Source organism: Sorex araneus, chromosome 3 (assembly GCF_027595985.1).
Source record: "Sorex araneus isolate mSorAra2 chromosome 3, mSorAra2.pri, whole genome shotgun sequence".
Classification (NCBI taxonomy): Eukaryota; Metazoa; Chordata; class Mammalia; order Eulipotyphla; family Soricidae; genus Sorex; species Sorex araneus.
The window spans coordinates 97,701,445-97,724,287 of record NC_073304.1 but is presented as its reverse complement, the minus strand read 5'-3'; the positions used below and the strand labels follow the sequence as shown (position 1 = coordinate 97,724,287).

At 36.9% G+C, this 22,843-nt stretch overlaps 1 protein-coding gene across 4 annotated transcripts in view; it reads left to right on the top strand.

Moving 5' to 3' along the window:
- The window catches only part of PEAK1 (pseudopodium enriched atypical kinase 1), a 270,744-nt gene that overhangs the window by 71,912 nt on the left and 175,989 nt on the right, over nucleotides 1–22,843 (top strand). For 3 of the 4 annotated variants that reach the window (XM_055130596.1, XM_055130597.1, XM_055130598.1), the window contains exon 3: nucleotides 21,149–21,228. The exons of the other annotated variant lie outside the window; for it this stretch is intronic. The gene's annotated coding sequence lies outside the window, so the exon portion shown is untranslated. The remainder of the gene's footprint in view (nucleotides 1–21,148; nucleotides 21,229–22,843) is intronic. 4 annotated transcript variants of the gene reach the window in all.

Genomic DNA, 22,843 nt, shown 5'->3' with positions numbered 1-22,843 from the left:
GCCAGTTTTGGTTCCCCGTACTTTTGTTATTATTTGGGAGCTTTAAAAATTAGTTGTTAATGCAGTTGCTTCAAAGATAATGGTTATTTTAAGTGTGAATGTTTCCTCTTTACAGTTTCTCTATTACACTCCTTTTGAAATTAGAGTTATTTGAAGACCACCAAAAGAGTCTGTCTTAATATTTTTAAGTGGTGCTTGGTAATATTTTTAACTATCTGGGGGCAAAATTTTTCACTTTCCATATTCTATAATTTTATCTATTATAGACCAAGAATAATTTTAGCTTTTTTGAAAGTTTAAAAGGTAATTCTAATTTTAGTGATTAAAGTACTAGTAGGTCATTAGATCAGAGTAGCTATTTGAATTTAAAAGTATTATAGTGATTATGATTACAAATTCATTTGCAGACAGTTTCCTTTTTTGGGTGGGAGGAGGGGTTTATGCCACAAAGGGCAAGTACTCAGGGCTATTCCTGGCTCTGTGTTCAAAACTGACCCTGATGGTGCTCTGGAGATCATATGTGGTGCTGAAAATTCAAACAAGGGTGGACATGATGCAAAGCTAGAGCCTTAACCCCTTTAAGGGGTTAGCTAGAGCTATCTCTCGCCCCCACCCCACCCCAGAAGTCTGTCTTCTAAGCCTTCTTTTAGCAAAAGAATTTTGGAAAAACTTGACTTTTGAGTTAAAGCTCTTGGTTTTGCTATCATCCATGATAACTAAAACTCTCTGAGTTTTTAGAATCAGATTGACAAGTATCTGTTGACAACTAGGAGGCTTGTAGGAGATAATTAGAAAGGAATGATGCAGTCTATCAATATCTATTGTGATCACAAATTCTAATATGAGGGAATGGGAATTGTGTAACTTTATGTCCCATGGTTGCCTTATTCACAAGGGGTAAATAAAGCAGATATTTTAGTCCCACTTATAAATTTAATAAGTCATTATTTTTTTGTTTTTAGGCCACATCTGGCTTGGTACTTGGAGACAGTACTGGGTATCAAACCCAACCCCTTTTCATGCAAAGCATACTGACTAGCCCTTTAAGTTATTTCCTCAACCGGGGCCAGAGCGATAGCACAGCGGGTAGGGCATTTGCCTTGCACGCGGCCAACCCGGGTTCGATCCCCAGCATCCCATATGGTCCCCCAAGCACTGCCAGGAGTAATTCCTGAGTGCAGAGCCAGGAGTAACCCCTGAGCATCACTGGGTGTGACCCAAAAAGAAAAAAAAAAGTTATTTCCTCAACCCCTAAACGAGTCATTCTTACCATATTTTGTGTCAGTTAATCTTTCTTCTTATTCCTGTATGATCAGTGAAGAGCTTACTGCTTGCATAAGCTCTTACTCTGTCATTAGACAGCTGTTAGAAATTACTCCCATTACTATCCTATTTTTTCTTATCCAATTATAATTCTATTTATTGAATACTCATAAAAATCTAATATAAAGGCATTTTGGTGAGTGCAAATTATGAGATATCTTGTTATCATTTATCAAGTTTTATTTCCCCATTAAATAACTCTGCTTCAAAATAATAATTTCAAATACTAAAATAATATTAAATATATATTCATAAAATGCATAGGAAATTGTCAAGTAGTACATAATATTTTTGTGTACACTTTATCCACTTTCCCTAAATGATCCTGTCTTATATAAAAGGTAGTGCAATAGCAAAACCTGGAAATACATTGGTATATCTCACAAATCTGTAGTCAGATTTCACCTATTTTATCTAGATTCATGTGTATCATGAATGTGTATTATGTGTATTATGTATGTTTAAAATATGTTTTATGTGTTTTATATATAAACATATTTATATGTTTTATATAATATTTAATATATAAAACATGTATGTATTATATATATACATATATGTATGTGTGTAGACCTCTGCGGTTTTTAAAATTTTGGTTTTTTGGGCCATCTCTGGCAGTCCAGTTCTGGTTTAGTGCTGTTCTGGCCCATTACCATACTGCTCTGGGGGGACAGTATGGTGCCAGGGACTGAACTTGGTGTTCCCACATGTAAAGTATGTACTCCGCCTTTTGAATTCTCTCCACAATCTATACAGTTTATGTACAATAGTTTTGTCTGACTACCACCATAGCAATCAAGATCCCAACTGTTTCATATTCACAGAGATTGCCAAAATATTACCCTTTTAAACCAGCCCTCTCTTCCTGATCCTTAAGCCTCATTAATATAATGTCCATCTTTGAAATATTGTCATCTTTGAAATTTTTTAATTTGCCAGAGTGATAGTTAAATAAAATGGAATCATATCATAATTAGCCATTGAGAGGTTTCTTTTTCCATCTGGCATAATTTCATTGTGATCCCTCCATATTATTAGATATATCCTATTTTTTTTTGTTATTACAAATGACTCGCTTTCTTAGAGCAACAGTAAATATTTGTCTAACTATATGAATAACATTGAAAATTAGTTTGAAAAAAGTAATTTGTTTGAATTTAAGAGCTCAGTTTGAATTGCTAAATTTGTATTCACTGTTACACAGCACATGTGAAATCTCAACTTTGATCATTTGTTGCCAAAGTGTGAGGACTAATAAGGAGTGCAAGTATGAGTGTTAGGAGACCCCATTCTTCTGTCTGCTTCTAGCTCACTCTTGGCCCACATGTTTGTCATTCCATCCCTTTGTATCACATCCTTTGTGGCCAAGAGCTAAATAGTTGAGAGGGTGATTAGGTGGAGTAAATGAGTCAGAAGACAAAATACAAATTTCCCTGTGCCATATCAAACAAAAATAAACATGGAAAGTACAAATTTTATTTGTTTTGGTTTTGGGGCCACATCTGACTATGCTTAATGCTTGCCTTCTGGCTCTGTATTTAGGGTTTGAGGGACCATATGCGGTGCCCAGGATCAGACCCAGGTGGGTGTCATACAAGACAATGTCTGACCCACTCTACTATCTCTCTGGCCCCTAAAGTATACATCTTAACTATTCTTGTGTTTGGTACAATGAGATTGGGAATAGGAGAGGGAGTTTTATTGTTCTTATTTTTTAACTTTTCATATTTCATCATCATCATCATCATCCCGTTGATCCTCAAATTTCACAAGTGGTCTCAGTAATGTCTCCATTCCTCCTAGCCCTGAGATTTTAGAAGCCTCTCTTTACTCATCCTTTCCAATGGTGCTGCATTGGAGGCTCTTTCAGGGTCAGAGGAATGAGACCCATCGTTGTTACTGTTTTGGCATATGAATATACCATAGGGAGTTTGTAAGGCTCTCCCATGGGGGCAAGAAACTCTCAGTAGCTTGCCAGGTGCTCCCAGAGGGAGAACTAGGTTATAAGATATCGCGAGGCTGTAAAGTGACTGCGCAATTCCGGGAGCTTGGTTTTATAGTCTCTGGATGTTGGCTGTTGGTGGGATTACATGGCGCTGGGGGCAGTCCCTGGGGGTGACCGCCTAGCTACTGGAAAATGGGGGATCTGGGCGGAAGAAGCCCAGTCCCAATCTGAGCAGGCTTGGAGATCTCAGCCCCGGGTCCCACACACCTGGGTTCCTCTGCTATGCGTGAGGCTTGTCCGAACATGTGGTGAGGGGCCTTGAGCATGATAGTGGCTGGGCTCTGGAGGCTCTGGAGGTCTTTGGCTACAGGGGCTCTGCTCAAGGTGGGCAGGGAAACTGATACCCACCCCCTCCAATGGGCCCTGGTGAAGACAGCCAGGCGCAGGGGCAAGAGTCTCTTATATTTAATACTTGTTATTTTTTTGTATGTGTATTTATAATTTGTGCATATTAAAATTGTGTATATATTAAGTTATCCAAAGCTTTGGAACATGGCATATTTGAGATTTTAGGATAACGAGCTACACACAAAGTCTGCAGGAACCACACTTGAGTTTCTGAGAACTCTGTTCAAGCTGTGCATTCTGCTGAGTCTGAGGGACTGAGGTCAGGGCAGGTGGGTGGAGCTGTCTTAACCATGCTGGTACAGTGGAGACAAGATCCGGAAGGGTTTTGTCTCCACTACACTTGAGCTTCCAAAAACTCTGGCATGGGAGCTGGGGTCAGGGCATGTGAGCCTGAAGGTGTACATTCTGTCATGAATTCTAATTTGTAGTAAACTTACATGTCATTCCTATCTGCAGAAATACAGATTTACTGTTTGCTGCCTGACCTAGAAGAGCATGGAGTAGTAATATCAACTGAACTTAAGAACTGCTAGAGGATATGTTGTAAGAGAGAGGACACATTCATTTTTAATAGCGACTGAAACTTGTACCTTTCTGATCTTTTACTACTCAAGTGCTAAGATACATTATTAAATGAAAATCATAAAATGACTTTGTAACTATTTCTAGCAAAGATGAAAAGCTTTCCTCTTTCTTCCTGGTGTTTGTAGTTTTATTTGTACTCCTAAATGTAAACATTTAAAGTAGAATTATTCAATCCCCAGGAAACTGCTTTTTCTGGATATATTTAAGTTTTGGTTTTGATTTTTTTTTCCCCAGCAGTAAAATTTTTGCAGCTTGTTGATCCTGCTTTGAGCAGAAGTTTCAGTATTTGTAATGTCTCTTCCAATAATTTGGTTTTTTTTTCTTATTTTAATATTTGTTGAAAGGTGTAGGACCAGAAAAAGTCCTATGTAACATAAACAAGCATTTAATTAAGGAGTTATACCTATGATACCGGAGTATGTGAAGTGAAACAGAGATGCCTAACCAGCCAAAAAAAAACTATTTATCGCTTCATAGACCTCAGTGTTCATAAATATTATTACTTTTCCAGCACTTCAGAGGAGCAATGAAATGTCAAGTATTACTTTTCCCTACTGTTAGAATTTAGAAAGTTTTTTCCTAATAGAACTTTGTAATGAAGTTGATATTTAAGAAAAGCAAATATACCTGAAAATTTTAACTGAAGTAGGGTCAGAAGGAACTTCTATTCAATATAAAAGGTATCTCAAAAGTGAAGCAAAGAAAAAGGTTTTATCCTTCGGAAGTTGAAATTTTACTCAGAATAAGCCACAAAATTTTGCTACATATTTATTGAATGCCTGCTGTGGGGTGTGCACTATAGAGTATTTCCTTGTATTATCTTCAGTTTTTTTTTTTTTCCTGGAAACAGAAGCTCAGTCAGATTGTTGTACAAGTGTGTCATGTCTGATAAAACCTGTTTTCTCTCTAGTACTTTACAATCAGATAAAACTTTGCATTAAAGTATTTATCCCCTGCTCCCCAGTTTCTTATTTCACCCCACCCCTACCCCCACCTCATCACTTCCTTGTTTCCCTCTGTTGATGTTGTGATGACCAGCAGTGGCATTCATGCTTTGCTGTGGCGCTCATAGAATTGGCTTGCTGTTCTCCAGGAGTCGCATTCCACCAGCTGTGGTTCTTTTACAGGAGCTGCTGGAGGCCACACTCTTTAGTGGAGTAGTGCTTATGTGCACCTACTGGAGGATTCACCCCAGGTCATGGTGCTTAAACCTCTTCCTAGTTACAGACCTCATGTCTAGGCAGGTAGCATCTACCCTTGGACTCAGGACTTCACGTTTGCAAGATGGGTTCTTTAGCCACTGAGCCTTGACTAAAGAAATTGAGGCTTTGAATTTTAATGAAAGGGGTCAATTTTGGATTTGGGGGTTTTGTTTATTTGAGGGGAGCCACACTCTGTGGTGCTCTGGCCCCTCCTGACAGTGCTTGAGAAGTGAACGTGAGTCTCCTGCACTTAGCCTATGGAGCGATGGCTCTGGCCAAAAGGGAACAATTCTGACAGTCAAGCAGTCACAAAATACTTGAGAAAAGAACCTTCCTCTCTTTGAATTCACTGAGGTCTTCTTCAAATTCAAAGCCCTGACCCTTCTAAAGAAATTCCTTTTTTTTTAATCCGTTGTGCTGAATAATTACTTGTACACTTGAAAAGTTATGTTGCACTACGTTCATTCTGAACATTTTCAATCTTCTCTTTGTTTTTTTAATTCAGTATTTGCTAAGTAACACAAAGGTTTTTTTTTTTTTAATTTTTATTAGTGAATCACTGTGAGGTACAGTTACAAACTTATGAACTTTCATGTTTGCATTTCATTTACATTCCTCCACCAGTGCCCATTCTCCTTTACTGTTTCCAGTATCCCTCCCACCACCCCCACCCCAACCCCCACCACCCCCACCCTACCTCTGTGGCAGGGCATTCCCTTTTGTTCTCTCCTGTTGGATGTTGTAGTTTGCAATAGAGGTTTTGAGTGGCCATCATGTTCGGTCTATAGTCTACTTTCGGCATGCAGCTTTCAACCCGAGTAGGTCCTCCCAACATTCTCTACTAGGTGTTCCCTTCTGTATCTCAGCTGTCTTTTCCCCTAGCATGTGAGGTCAGTTTCCAAGCTGTGGGGCAGACCTCCTGGTTCTTATCTCTACTACTCTTGGGTGTTAGTCTCCCATTCTGCTACTCTATATTCCATGTATGAGTGCGATCTTTCTGTCTGTCTCTTTCTTTCTGACTCATTTCACTCAACATGATACTTTCCATGAAGTTTTAATGAGAACTGTAACCAAACAAGACCCAGAGTTCCTGTACCTTCCCTGCCTCCCAAAGGAGTTTATAAAATGATAAATATTCCAGCCTTCTATACACAAAAGTTTTAAAGTGAATTCAAAGAGAGGAAGGTTCTTTTCTCAAGTATTTTGTGACTGCTTGACTGTCAGAATTGTTCCCTTTTGGCCAGAGCCATCGCTCCATAGGCTAAGTGCAGGAGACTCACGTTCACTTCTCAAGCACTGTCAGGAGGGGCCAGAGCACCACAGAGTGTGGCTTCCCTCAAATAAACAAAACCCCCAAATCCAAAATTGACCCCTTTCATTAAAATTCAAAGCCTCAAATTCACAACCCAATTGGTATCCATATGGTCAAGTTTGCAGGAAAGAATGAGAGAGTTCTCAGTCGGCTTGAAATGTCTTGATGGAGAGGTAATCAGTATATTGAAAAGAAGTAGTCTAGGATTTCCTGAAACAGGAAGGGTTTTACAGAACAGCTGTTATATGAGTCAAGATGAGGAAAATCTAGGCTGCACAAAACCTCCAGGTCTTTTGTTAGTATTATTATATTTTATTCCCTCAAATGTTGATATTTGTCTGTTATTTTTATTACTCTTTGTGACCTACTGATTCTGTAGGGTTTTAATTGTGGTAATGTTATCAAATTGTTCTTTGTGAAAGTATTAGCCAAAGAAGTTAAAAGTTTGGCTCTAGAGAGGTTGGCCAAAGGCCTTGGGCACGTGCTTTGCATTTGCGAATTCTGGGTTTGATCCCAGGCACCAATAGGCGTGGCTTCTAGACATAGAAACAGCACCTGAGCACCATACACCACTTGGTATGCTCCCCACCTCAAAAGAAAAATGTTTAAAGTTTAGATTGTTGATGTTTGATTGTTTTTAAGAGAATTTTCCAGTCATTGTTTTCATTTCTTTCAATTTCTTGTACAAAGAAGCCAAGGTCCAAAAGCTGTCAATGTGCCATGCTTTATGTTGGATTCTGTAAGCATTGAACCAGGGTTGTGGTTTCTGCTCTAAAGCCCTAGGTAAAACATGCACGAAAGTCAGTGGGAGAAGAATGATAAAGCTCACTTATATTTCCCTTCACTGTGTTTCTTCATTGGTATTGGGAAAGAAATGATTGAAGGAATATGAAGTAATGGAAATAACAAAGATGGATATGAACAAGAATTTATTTAGATAAGGAATATGGAAACTTTTCTTCAGAAAGTTCATCTTTCTGAAGTGAGGCTACTTAATTTCAGGAGATGTTTATGTACTAGCCATCTTTGTAATGTAGTATGAAGATGGCAAAGTTAATAAAATGTCAACCTGTGAGATAATAGTGACAATCTAACTTGTAAGTTTAGATTTATTCATACATTCTTCCTCTAACTGGCCTTTTAACTGAAGTGAAATTGATGGGCTATGGAGAGTTGGAATTGGGATGCCGTTGGTTGACTGTGATTATTATAATATATTTCAACCTTGAAACTGAGCCCTGTATGACAGAGGAAGGCAGCTGAGACATAAGAAAATGCCGGAGAGACAAAATAACCTTCAGCTACTCTATAAAAGAAAGATTAAGCAGTTCTAAATGTAAATGCCAAATTTTATCACACAGCCATTTCCTGGGATTTTAAATGATCATAACTGCTTTCCTGGCTTCAGAAAAGCATTTCAATTCTGAATGACTTAAAGAGTATCTGTTGTGGGAGTGGCGAGAGAGTTCAAAAGTAGTAGAGAATATGTCCTGAATGAGTAGGACCCTCAGTTCAATTCCTGCACCTCATACCCAACTGCCATCCTTTCCTCCAACACTCATGGTGACCCTGGTGACCCTGGGGCTGCTGAGTGCCAAACCATCAGACCTGTGCCACATGCCAAGAGCATCAGTGGGTCCCTGTTGAATACTACTAAATATGCCCTTATTTTTTTTTAAAAGAAAAAAGTAGTTGATGTCTTACTTGACACTTTTTTCTAGTTGCTTGAATCAGGAACTATAGAACAGGGTATTTTAAGTTTGTTCCCTTGAGTTTCTTTTTTGTATAAGGATTTTCCTCCCATGATCCTAACCATATAGGTACATAAAATAGATATAAAAATAAGTTACTGGTAATAAATCATAAATAACTTTATTTTAAGACACATTTCTTCAAAGTTGCCTGGCCCTCACTGTGGTTGTGGCCCTCAGCTTGAAAGCTAAAATATATAGTATGTGCAAATAAAATTAAGTTCCAGATTTAAAAAGAAATGCCATGTAAAAGCAAAAGGCTTAAGTTTAACTTAGAGTTTCTATAGTCAAGTTTGAAAGAGGGTTTAGACTTTCTAGTATTTAAAGGTTATATTTATTCAGTTTTGATTTTTTGGGTGGGATCATACCCAATGATGCTCGGGGGGTACTTCTGGCTTTGTACTCAGGAATTACTCCTGTCAGTGCTCGGGGGACCATATGGAAAGTTGGGAATCGAACCCTGGTCAGTCACAAGGCAAATGCCCTCCCCTCTGAACTATCACTCTGACCCACTTTCTAGTGCTTTTAAACTCATCCTGGTGAATTACCCCTCTTTTACCTCTCTCAAAAGAAATTAAAAGCCAGTGTGGCCAGAAAGATAACACAATGGTAAGGCACTTTCCTTGCAAGTATCTGACTTGGGGTCAATTTCTGGCATGCTACATGGTTTCCTAAGCCTGACAGAAGCAAATTCTTAGCAGAGCTAGGTTTGGCTCAAAAGCAAAATACAAAAATTCAGCCAAAAGGAGAAAATCAGTGAGCAAAAATGCACTGTTCTTTCTTTAATATTAAAGTATTTAACCACGACCCTAATCTGTTATTCGAATTTCTGTCCTTGCCCATTTTATTCTACCCTTTCTACTAGTCACAGTAGTAGAATTTACCAGAAAATTCTAAATTATAATCAGTTCTTTTGTGTTTTAGAGGGTCTTCATTATAGACACATAATTGAACCTCAGCTATCACTCCACTACCTTTACTACCTCTCTTTTTTAATCTTTCCTTCTGGGCAGTTTTGTTTACTTAATACGGCTATGTATATACTTAGTACTTCTATTCTCCTAGTAAAATTTTGTTGAGTGTCTTACTTTTCTGAACTGGTTTCTTCATCCTTATAAGAAAGATAGTGGATTTAATGAAACTTGTAATTGTTTAGTGATTCCTAATTTGCATATAATTTTCCATATAATTGTCATTTCATCTTTATAACAACCCTTTATTGTATGAGTGCTGGAATTAAACACTTTGTACAAATAAGAAACTCAAAATCCATGTACGTTAGATGATTTGTGTGACAATTCTAAAAATTATTTTCCTTTCTCTCCTTTTTTCTCCTTCCTTCCTTCCTTCCTTCCTTCCTTCCTTCCTTCCTTCCTTCCTTCCTTCCTTCCTTCCTTCCTTCCTCCCTCCCTCCCTCCCACCCACTGATACTGAGGACTTATTCCTGGCTCAGTGCTTAGATATCACTCCTGACAGTGCTCAGAGATCCATATGTGGTACAGGGTATTGAACCAGGGTTGACCACTAACAAGGCAGATAATCTTAACCCCTGCACTATCTCATTGACCCTATCTCAAAAAATTTTTTAATCTCAGAAAATATCATTTATAACAAGATCCTCAAAAAGAAAATAATTTAGTATCTAAGAAAATATAAGCATAACTCTGGGGCTGGAGTGATAGCACAGCGGGTAGGGCATTTGCCTTGCACGCGGCCGACCCGGGTTCGAATCCCAGCATCCCATATGGTCCCCTAAGCACTGCCAGGAGTAATTCCTGAGTGCAGAGCCAGGAGTAACCCCTGTACATTGCTGAGTGTGACCCAAAAAGCAAAAAAAAAAAAAATATATATATATATAAGCATAACTCTAGATGAAAAATTTTATGTTATAAAATCAAAGAACATATAGATGGAGAATTATTTTGAAAGTACATTTTATATTATAAAAATTTTTTTGTTTGTTTGTTTTGCTTTTTGGGTCACACCCGGTGATACTCAGGGGTCACTCCTGGTTTTGCACTCAGGAATCATTCCTGGCAGTGCTCGGGAGACCATATGGGATGCTGGGAATCGTACCCGGGTCGGCCGCGTGCAAGGCAAACGCCCTACCCGCTGTGCTATCACTCCAGCCCCTTATATTATAAAAATTTATATTATAAAAAATTTTATATTATAAAATCAAAGAACATGTAGATGGAGAAGTATTTTGAAAATACATTTCAGTGTACATTGGAAGACTCATAATGTGAAAATGTCATTTTTTTCCAGTTTGATCCATGAAATTATGCTAAATCTAGTCAAAATCCAACAAGCTGTTTTATGATCCAGATATATCACTCTTAGGTATTTATCAATAGACTAGAATAAACATTAATTCAAGAAAATACATGTGCCTCTGTGTTCTTAGTAATATTATTTATAATAGTCAAGAGATGAAAAGCCCTAAGTGCCCAGCTGTGAATAACTAGAAAATGGAGTTGCAATATACATATACATATATACATACACACTCAATAGAATACTGCCTTACTATTAAGACCTTGAGGGTTAGGGAGATGGTTGAAGTGGTAGAATGCTTGAAGTGGCCTAGCATGTTCAAAGCCTTAAATTCAATCTCTTGACATTGGAGTCCTCTTCTACTCCCTGCATAGCCAGGTGTGACCTCGGTGCTCCTTAAACAGTACAGCATTGCTGGGCGGTAGCTCTTAATAGCCCTGGGACCCCTGAGGTCCTCTGACTGTGACCCCTATTTGAAAATGTTAAATTTGGGGTCAAGATGTATGTCAATGATAGAGCATGTTCTTTGCATATAGAAGAGGCTTAGTTTGATTTTCAGCACCAAAAAAGAAAAAAATAGATGGTGCCTTTTTTTTTTTTTACAACAGGAATGAAACTTGAGGTTATTAGGGCTAAGTGAAATAAGTCTGAAAATTTAGAATGTGTCTCTCACATGTGGACTATAAATAATCTAAACAAATAAAGTAGCAAATCAGTAGAGCTAACTTCCTAGACTCTGAAAAATGATTGCTACTGAGTGTGGGAGGAGGTTATAGGGAAAGATAGAGGGGGTCAATGAGGATAACATAGAAATTTGATGGTGGGTGTGGTGAGGCATAAGCACATACAAAGCTGTGAAGCTGTACTCATACATTTTTACTCATTGTCCTCTTCACCCCTACCCCAAAACAGCATTATGAGAGGTGAATACATCTGAGCCTGTGAGATCTACATTCTCTCTGCTATCTGCACGAATATCTTGTTTATAGGAAATTTGGCCAGTGCATATAATTTTATATGCTGAAACATAGCAACATAGAACAGTGAAAAGTGAAGAGTGCAGTAGAAAAGTTTTTATGTTTTCTAAGGGAGGTCAGCCATTCAGGTCTCTGAGGGAAGAGGTAACAAGTACTCTCCTACTAAGTTTTCTGTGAAGATTCTTTACATTTAATTTTTTTCCCTGCGATTCTTCTGATCATAATTATCTTTCTGGATAGATGTAAAGACTTAATTTGTTACTTAATGTGATCTACCCTTGGAGGTGTTCCAGGATTATTTGAATAGAATGTGTATCCTGTTATGGATAGGGGAAAATTCTGTTAGCTATAGTTAATTGTGTTACTTATATCTCTTTCTTTGCTGATCTTTCTAAATATTCCATTAATAGTGTGTAGCACTGCACTGTAGCACTGTCGTCTCGTTCATCAATTTGCTCGAGCAGGCACCAGTAACGTCTCCATTGTGAGACTTGTTGTTACTGTTTTTGGCATATTGAATATGCCATGGGTAGCTTGCCAGGCTCTGCTGTGCGGGCAGGAGACTCTCAGTAGCTTGCTGGGCTCTCTGAGAGGGATGGAGGAATCGAATCTGGGTCGGCCAAGTGCAAGGCAAACGCCCTACTCGCTGTGCTGTTGCTCCAGTACATTAATAGTGTGAGAAGTATTAAAATTTTTTAGTGTAGAACTGTCTCTTATTCTGTCAATTTTTGTTTCATAATTTTTGATGGCCTGTTATTAGATAAAAACATCAATTTTAATGATTTGGTATATTGAGTCTTTTGTTTATATAAACTATATACTCTGATTTTTAATAAGAAAATGTTTTAAAGAGCAATTAGACTTTAAGTTAATATGCTCTTCTCCATCTTTTAAGTTAAATATTCAAAATAACCCTCCATGGTAAATATTTTAGTTGTGACTTATTTTACAAACATTAACAAATAATTTATTGCTTATTTCATAGTTTTGTGGGAAAAATATTATTTTTAACTGATGAAACAATCTTTGTATGTGAATAAAACAATAAGAGTAATATTGTTTCTCCCATTTTAAAATAAAAACCAATAGAGCAGAAACTGTTGAGTTAGTTAATAAAACAGGTCATTCTTGCCATTTTAATATTTTTATTTTTGTTGAAATAAGTGTTCCATTTGCAGACATACCTATAAAATATAAAGTCTGATTCACTGCTGAAAATTTTCAATTCTGTTTGTGACTAAATGATATTTTATTCAGCACTCTGCTGGAATTTACTGGCCTACAGTCTTGATTTTTTGTTTGTTTGCTTTGGTGTTAAGGTGAATCAGTTTTCAGTTTTAAATAATTCCATGGTAACCTACATTAGAACAGTTTCTGCTTAAGTGAATAAGAAAATGACAAGTCTGTTTGAGGAGTGAGAGTTAATTAAACAGAAGACCATGGATTACTTTTTCCCCAAGACAGTTATTATCCACAAACACTACAAAAATTAAGATACAAAAGAATTTATTGGTTTTTTATTTTTAGCTCATGGTACTCAGGGTTTACTCCTGGCTCTTTGTGCAGAGATCACTCCTAGCACATTCAGGGGACCAAATGGGGTGTCAGAAATTGAACCGAGGTTGGCTCTGTGCAAGGAAAGTAGTATTGCTAGTATTGCTACAGCCCCACAAGAACCAATAATTATATAATATAAAATATACAATATATCACTTTATCACTGTATCACTGTCATCGATTTGCTCGAGTGGGCATCAGTAACGTCTCCATGGTGAGACTTATTGTTACTGTTTTTGGCATACCGAATACACTACAGATAGCTTGCCAGGCTCTGCCATGTGGGTGAGATACACTCGGTAGCTTGCCGAGCTCTCCAAGAGGGTGGAAGAATCGAACTTAAGTCGGCTGCATGCAAGACGAACACCCTAGTTTTTACGCTATCGCTCCAGCCCCAATATACAATATAATAATACATAATACAATTTCTGTCATTTTTTCTTACTCAGCAGTGGTTATTATTGTTTGGTTTTAATTTTTTGTTCGGTTTGGTTTTAGGGTCATGCCCAGCAGTGCCCAGGAGTCATTCCTGGCAGTGTTTGGACTGCCATATATATGCCAGGAATTTTACTGAGGCCTTCTGCATGCAAACATGTGTTCCAGCCCTTTGAGTTATCTCCCTGGCTCTACTGTTGGCTATTTGAATATAAAACTGTTATGGATAAGAAAGCATATACTTAATGATAACTTGTAAAATTGTCCATTGAAGTTGTTATTTACCAGGAAAGGTTCTGACCATCAAGATAGCTTGTGTGCATGAACCATGAGATCAGTTTAAAGGAGAGTCTCTTAATCAAGGTTATTAAAAGTTGAGAATGAATACTATTTAATGACTCTACTGTTTTATTTCTCACTTGATTTATCTTAGAAGTACTTTTGGACCTTTGCCTACTTTACTAGTTTTCATTTATTGGTAGTAATTAATAGTTAATGAACTGAAATTTGATGTCAACTGTTCTGTTAACTATGCCATTTTATTTTTTAAATCCTGTTTTTCAAATTGAAAGTATTATGTATTTGTATCTAGATACTTTGTAAAGCTTCTTTTCTTAATGGGATATAAGTATAAAATGCAGTTATTTTACTCTCCGATAGCCACAAAAGAAGCAGAGCTAAGTCCAGAAATTCATGTACAGTGGCAAACTGCACTTGAGTCTTTTACTTGGGCATAAAATAAGGTCTCTTGACTCCATGTTAATCCATTATCTGTTATACTCTATAGAAAGAACAATAATTATAAATTATTTCATTTCATTACAGTGAATTCTTGTTTTCATAGGTCTGGCAAATTTTTGGTCACCTTTTTTTTTATTTAATGAAAATGAAAAAGAAATAATAACTACTGGATTTTCTGTACTTTCCTTACTGGAGTTTACTATATGAGACTTGGGTACAGTGGTCCTCTATGGATTGGATTGGTTGTTGAAGTACAGAATAATTTCTACCCCCAAAGATTGAAATACTCTTGTCTGATCTACAGGTATGGATAATGTGATGTATAAGCTAGGTTTGCTGAGGACACTGAACAAAGGGTTTTGCTTTTCCTATTAAAGAGAAAAAGATGTAGGGCCAGAGGATAGTAGAGAGAGTAAGACTTTGCCTTACATGTGGCCATACTAGGTTTGACCCCTGGCATTCCATAGGATCCCTGAACCCACTAGTATTAATCCCTGAGTGCAGAACCAGGAATAAGGAATAAGTACCTAGGTGTGACTCAAAAACAAAAAAAATAAAACAATGAGATAAAGATATAACTAGGATTGTCTCTTTTCCTGCCTCAGATGCAAAGGTAACATCTGCTTCAATAGTAAGCAACATTGAAGCAACAAACCAGCACACTTAATAGAGCCAATGGCAGAGACTTTGATGAACTTGATTCTCTACCAACCCTAGACTTCCTACCTTTGTACTTGCCATATGGGGAAAAAATTAATTCTCTATGTGTTTGTCACAAAGAAGTCAGATTTTTAGTTACTTTTAAACAAATACAAACAATCTGTCTTTCTGTCTCCTCTTTCTCAATTTTTAAATGGTTTAATGAATCTCTATTTTCTAGCTTCCTTAATAATTAGTGTTTGTACTTTCTTGCACTTTCTCTCTTAGTAATTAGACCTCAAGGAATTATGTAATGAAAATAGGTTTTTTTTTTTTTTTAAAAAATTTGGTCTGATGTGAAAGTAGAAGTAATCAGAAAAGATTTCATGGAGGTGATATTAGTGGATGAAATAGGACAAGTGAAAAATAGAAGAGCATTTTTGGTCCTAACAAAGGCTTACTTATTTAAGAACATTAAAAATATTTTAAAAAATAAGATGATTATGGTTATAATATATTTTTTCAGTCAAGTGTCAGTAAATGAGTCTTAAAGAGATGAAGTCTGGTGCTGAATAACAAAGGAAGACATATCCTATTCCATGAAATTTGAAGCTGGGAGTATATAGGTAAAAGGAATTGAATAGTATGTCAAGAATTGGAAAAATAGCAATGACATGTAGCTTGCTACTGTGGCATTAGAGAGATAAAGCAGTAAACTGTGCCAAGGTCCAAATGATAGAATGCTACTTAAGACATGTGTGCTTGGATAGGGGCTATTAAGAGATGTTTCAGGACTGGAGAGGTAGCCCAGTTATCTGAGCACATGCTTTGCAAACAGGTTTGACTGCTGACGCCACATGGTCCCTGAAGAACCTCTTAGGGGGACCCCAGGGCACTGACAGGTGTGGTCTATGAGAGGGGCAACATGATTTGGTGCATAGGATGTAGAGAAACGAATCAGATACATAATAGCTTGCAGATATGTTAATTGCTATAGAAGTAGTAGAGCAGAAGACTGATTTGGGGCATGGGCAGAAGATATGCATCTTTTAAGTTTGAAGCGCTAATAGGAAATTCAGGTAGAAGTTGCCAATATGCCAAGTGGATGTATGAAACTGGATCTTGGTTGCAACTTGTCTTTATCTAAAATTGGCAAAGTTATGTCACATATAATTGACATATATTGAATTATATATGAAGTCTATATATGTATGCACATAACATTTTATCCTCATTTTTCATGAATCCTCTATTTTCACATTTGCCCATATACAATTCACAATTGTATATGAAGTCTGTGTATATGTATGCACATAAACCTTATCCTAATTTTTCATGGATCTCCTATTTTCACATTTGCTCACTTGCTAAATTTATTTGTAGCCCCCAAACTAACACTGTGCTTCATAGTCATTCACATGTGTGTACAGAATGACCAAAGGACCCAACCATCTGATACACCCTTAGTTAAGCTCAGAAAAGGTGCCACCCGACTTGTTTTTACTTCCCTGTTTGCAGTTCGTTGTGTGTCCTTTCAACAGTCTCCCTAATTTCACTTTCTTTTACATTTTTGTGCTCTTGGGGGGGTGATTTTTCTATAAATCATGTCCCTTAATGTGTCATGCCTAAAGTACTTTATAGTTTAGTCCTTAAATGTAAGAGGACTGTAACTATGCCTTATGAAGAAAATGCATGTGCTCTATGGATAATCTTTGTTAATGCATGATTCTACTGAAGCTATGAGTTTAGTTGTAGTAAACCATATATATGTGTATGTGTGTGTAAACTATATCTTTAAACAGAAATACACATTAAAAACAAGTTTATATATGATGTCCAGTGAAAATGTGACCAGAGATTTGTAGGAACCTAACCCTGTGCTTTCCTTTTCCTGAAAAAATTGAAGCACAGTATTTGCTATTTAAGTATTTATAGACACTTTTTATAACATTGATGCCCTGCATTTGTTCAATACAGATATTAGTGCCAATTTATACTGGAGATTGTGATAACAAGAAATATATAATTCTTGTTGGAAAAGAAATGCACATGAGACAAAAAGAGTTTGCTTTTTAGACCAAATGGATGATACCATTTGTAGGATTGTCATGAAGTGGAATATTTATGTAAAGCAGTGACACTGATGGACAGCATCTAAATAATTATCTACAGTACACTTGAGCATAACATGGTTGTCAGCATCTTATTGGTAAGCTGCTATCTTCCATTGTAGCTTGTTTTTTTTTTCCCTCTTTAGCAATCTTGGAGCATTTTCAGTCCTTCTCTTAGAGAAATTTATTTTACAATGGTGTTTATGTGTGAGGAGATTTTATAACTGAAGAATAGTGTTTGTGCATTCATATCTGTCAATTTGCTTGAATACAGCTTAAAAGGATTTTTTAACCTTTCATTCATAAATGATGGTTCATGTCAGCAGGGAAGTCTTAAAATGGCAGATATTATGCAAGAATAAGAATCACCCATATCTTCTGACATAACATCAGGGTTATGTTGAAAACTGACATTAAGCTTTATATCTCATTTTTTATTGTCTGCAAATCTGAGAGCAGGGAGTTGGCATTTACAGAGTCAAGGATAGGAAAAACACACAACTCTATGCAAATGACTTATGCTCCAAAGTGCTTCTCTGCTTGTTAGCATATATCTGTTTTCCAATCACCTTTCCCCTTGCTAGAGATGTGCTTTGGGTTATTACTAAAAAGCTCTTTGGTTGAGTATATAAAATTAAAAGGATAGAGACAGCATTTAGAGATGCTTCAGATTGGGATGATTGATTTTCTTTTGTTGGTAATATACTTCTAACTTGACTGCAGTTTCTAGCTAAGGTGCTAGGGTGATTCTTCTCATCTTCACTGCCAGCATTAGTTTTGTGTCATTAGCTGTAAATGAGATGAAACATTTTCATTCCCTTTCTTTAATTTTGGCATAGATGACCCTAATCTTCACTTTTAGTATGTAATTATCTTTTAGATCTCTTCTCTGTGATAATCATATTCTTTAATTATACAGCATTCACAAAGCAAAATATTTATAGTTGGAGTATTTTGTGAATTGGACGTTAAGCTTATTACAGTTTCAATGTGTTCCTTTGACTTGAAGCAACCTAATTTCCTAGGATTGTTTTGTAAGATTGAATAATCTTAGGGGCAGAGAGATAATATAGAGGTAAGGCACTTACTTTGTATGCAGTAGACTTTAGTTTGAATCCCTGGTACCATATTTGGTTTCCTGAACATGGTGAGGGATCCTTCCTGAGTATGCAACCAGGAATAACCCCTGAGCAATGGATGTGGACCCCAAAACCCCAACCCTCTGAAAAGTGGGAGGGGATTGGATGATCTTAATAGAGAATCTATGTTACCTTATTCCAATTTCATGCATGATATGGATATGTAATGATTTTGGAATTTTGGAGAACAGAGAGATAGTACAGCACGAAAGGGGTACAGCTGACCTAGTTTCTGTCCCTGGCACCACATATGGTTCCCCAATCTCACCAAGAGAGATTTATGAACACAGAACTAGGAATAAGCCCCAAGTACAGCCACATGTGACCCAAAATTTTTTTAAAAAATTATGGAAACTTCTTCAGTAAGTGCTATTTAAGGAGGAATACCCTCTTAAACCTTTAAGAATGTAGGGGGTTAACTAAAGAAATGAGAATATTTCTCCAGGAGCCTGAGTGTTAGTACAAGGGGTAGTATTGCACACTGCTGACCAACCCTGGTCAGATCTCTGGCACACATATGGTCCTCTAAGCCCCATCAGGAGTGAGCCATTCGTGCAGAGCCAGGAGTAAGCCCTGAGCACCACCCAGTGTGGCCAAAAAACACCCCTCTACCTCCCTCAAAGAAAGTATTTCTCTAAACTATCACCTCTCCAATGGATAATATATGCACCAGCCTTATGAGGCATCTCCCTAACCTAGCGTTAGTCCTTTCACTTGCTTATTTTTTAGCTTTGGACCAGATCTGGGTGATACTCAGGGCATACTCCTGGTTCTGTGCTCAGGGAATCACTCATGGTGGAGTTTAGGAGACTATATGGGGTTCTGGGGATCAAATCTAGGTCAGAAGACTGTAAGGCAAAAGCCCTACCTGCTGTACTGTCTCTTCAGCTCCTAAACTTTATCCTTGTTATATTCTCAGTGACATGTTGAATTGCATATTGTGTAACAGATAATAAATATTTGGCACTTATTTTGTTCAGCTGGGAAGCTTTTCGTTAACTTTGAAATTTTGTTTTATTTATTTATTTTTTAACCACTGATCCACTGGATCCCAAGACTGAATAAGAAATTTCTTTTACTTAATATCATTTCATTAAGACCTAGTATCTCTAAATGCTGTTAGATATTTCATACATTAATTGATTTTATCCCTAAAATAGTCCCATAAGAATAGGCTTTGTTATTTTTATTTCATATCCAAAAACACTGAGGAGACCAGAGAGGTAGTGCAGTAAATAGGACACTTGCTTACTTTGCACACGGCTGACCAGGATTACATCTTCAGCATCACATTTGGTCCCTGAGCACAGAGCCAGAAGGAAGTCCTGAATATCATGGTGTGGCCCAAACTTAAATAAACAAAAAGGACCACCAAGGATAGGAAAGTTTAGTTGTATTGTGATCAATTTTTTAGGATATCTATTTAATTCTAAAATTAATTCTCCTAAACACCACTAGTGATGCTTAGATCTCAAGACATTTTTTATGTTTAGACCACATGACAATTTAAAATCTCCTGATTCCTTTGAGAAAATTGCTTCAACTCAAAGGCATTGAATTATACTAGAATATTTCTGGTTAGTCATCTGTGGATTATCATGGGAGATAGACATCTCACTATTTCTAAATGCACTGAGAATACTTGATTCTTTGTACCTTTCTGGGTTCTTCATTTTCCTATTAGCAGTTTCTGTTAGATAAATGCTGTAAAGCTATTTATTTTGAAAAACCCAGTGCAAGTTATTATGAAAAGCTCAAAACAGGTTAGGGAGCTTATTAACAGGTTTTGGAGATCTAATAGATGCAATTGGGCTTAATAACTTAACTAAAATTATATACATGGATCCAGAATAAAAGTACAGCAGGTTAAGGTGCTTGCCTTGTATGAGGCCCAACTCAGGTTTAATTCCTGGTATCCCATATGGTCCCCTGAACCTACCAGTAGTGATTCATGAATGAAGAGGCAGGAATAAGCCCTGAGTGAGCACTGCCAGGTGTAACCAACAAACCAAATATAAATAAATAAATAAAATAAAATAAAATGTATGATACATATGAGTGTGTTTTCTAGCGATACAATTAGAGATTTCATGAGATTTTCATGAGATTTTCATGGACTGTAGCGACGGCACAGCGGGTTGGGCGTTTGCCTTGCATATGGCCTACCCAAGTTCGATTCCTCTGTCTCTCTCAGAGAGCCTGGCAAGCTACCAAGAGTATCCTGCCCGAATGGCAGAGCCTGGTAAGCTACCCGTGATGAATTTGATATGCCAAAAAAACATTAACAACAAGTCTCACAATGGAGACATTACTGGTGCCTGCTCGAGCAAATGGATAAACAATGGGACAACAGTGCTACAGTGCAAAGATTTTCATAGCTTTGTGTACCTCATCACTTAACCTTACATACATAAGATTATAAACAGTCCTTGATATGTTTTTAATGATGTTATGAACTACAGTGGTCCACACAATCTTTTATGTAGTTGCCACTCTAATAAAGATATCCTTTATTGAAATTCATTGATTGAGGTTGGTTTTTATTTAAACCTATTTCTTTTGTATTATCCAACTATAAACCTCTTGTTTATTTAATCACTTAAAAACAAAAGTCAATAAACTTTGCTTTTAAATAAATAAGTAAAAGTTTAACTCTGCTTATGCTAAATTAAACTATGCTCAGTTTTAAAATGTGATTCAGATCACCTTAATTAATATATATTCCCCACTTTCCACCTTTCTGTAGGAAAAGAATATTGGAAGTCCATTTCTAAGAAAGAAAAGAAGCAATGACATAATACCTAGAGTTGAAGACAGTTAAACTGGGTTTGTACTTACTCTTTCCATAATGTAACACATTTGTCCTATATTAAATCCTTTTTTAAAAATCAGCTTCTGCCTTGTTCCAGCAGAAAATTTTGTGATTTTGAACCTTGCTTTACTTTTGGAGAGATGATGAAAAATATTAATAGGAAATTCTTTATTTTTCTAAGGTTTTGCAGTGTCTCTGTGAGTATGAAAAACAAATGATAAAAAGCTAGATAACCATCTCATTTTCAAATAAGAAGCTTTGGGATTTTTGGTAAATTACTCAAGGTCAAAAAGCTCTTAGTCAACCTGGAATTCAAACATATTTGTTGACTCAAAACCCCATTCACCTTCCATTATATCACAGTGTCCTTTCATTTTATGTAAGCTGACTATTGTACAACTGCTGATATCTAAAATTGAGGGTCAGAACCCAATATTCCTTTAATTTTGGACTCTTTCTGATAAATGGTAAGAAAAATATTCTTTATTTTCTAAAGTTTAAGAGAATATTCTCCTGTATTTATGGAGTGCTTACTAAATAAAAATATCATATAGTCTTAAACTAAACTAGCTCAATTAATTCACACTAACTAGGTGATATGCATGTTCTAATGTTAAGACTGAGGCAAAGAGATGTAATGATTACATAATTAGTAAATAACAAATGCAGAATTAAAATCCATTATTTGTAAAAGTTAGATAGGATTTGTCTTACCTTTCGTCAAAGACAACTATTTCCAACACAAGGAGAAACATGGAAGATGTTGGTTGTTTTTAAGCGTTTGCCATATATGTTTGGCATATGCATATAAAGCAAATAAAAGAGCAGGACAGATAGCTCTGGCATCAGGGTCACATACCTTTTATACCTGAGACCCCTTATTTGACCCTCAGAACTAAAGGGTGCCCTGAGTGCCACCAGTTATATATAGTCTATGTGCCCCCAAGTGTTTTTTGAAAATGACCCCAAGGCTATTTAGTAGGACACTCCCCCCAAAAATAGCACCCCAAGTGCTATTTAGTAGGACACTCCCCCCAAAAAATGGGTAAATTAAAAAAATTATCTCTGTTTTTTATAGAACAATGGCTCTTAAACTTTACCCTGTTTCATAGTTATTAGAAAGCCTACTAAAATTCAAGAACTGAAGCAATAACACAGCTGGTAGGGCGATTGCCTTGCATGTGGCTGACCAGGGTTCAATTCCTCTACCTTTCTCGGAGAGCCTGGCAAGCTACCGAGAGTATCCCACCACACAGCAGAGCCTGGCAAGCTACCCTAGGTGTATTTGATATGCCAAAAACAGTAACAAGTCTCACAGTGGAGACATTACTGGTGCCCGCTCGAGCAAATCGATGAACAACGGGACGACAGTGCTACAATGCTACTAAAACTCAAAATGCTGAGTACTCTTGATTGTTCTGGTTGGATTACATTCAGTATTTCAACATCAAGACCACCGCTATTATTTTGAAGTTACCACCACTCAAGCCATAGGCAGATGCTAGATAATTTATTTTGTATTGCTTGTTATGAATAGTATAAGATGTCTGTAAGGATCTATCTTACAGTGATTCAACAAAAGAGCAAAACCCAAAATATGGTATGAGATAATGTGTGGCCGTACGCTCC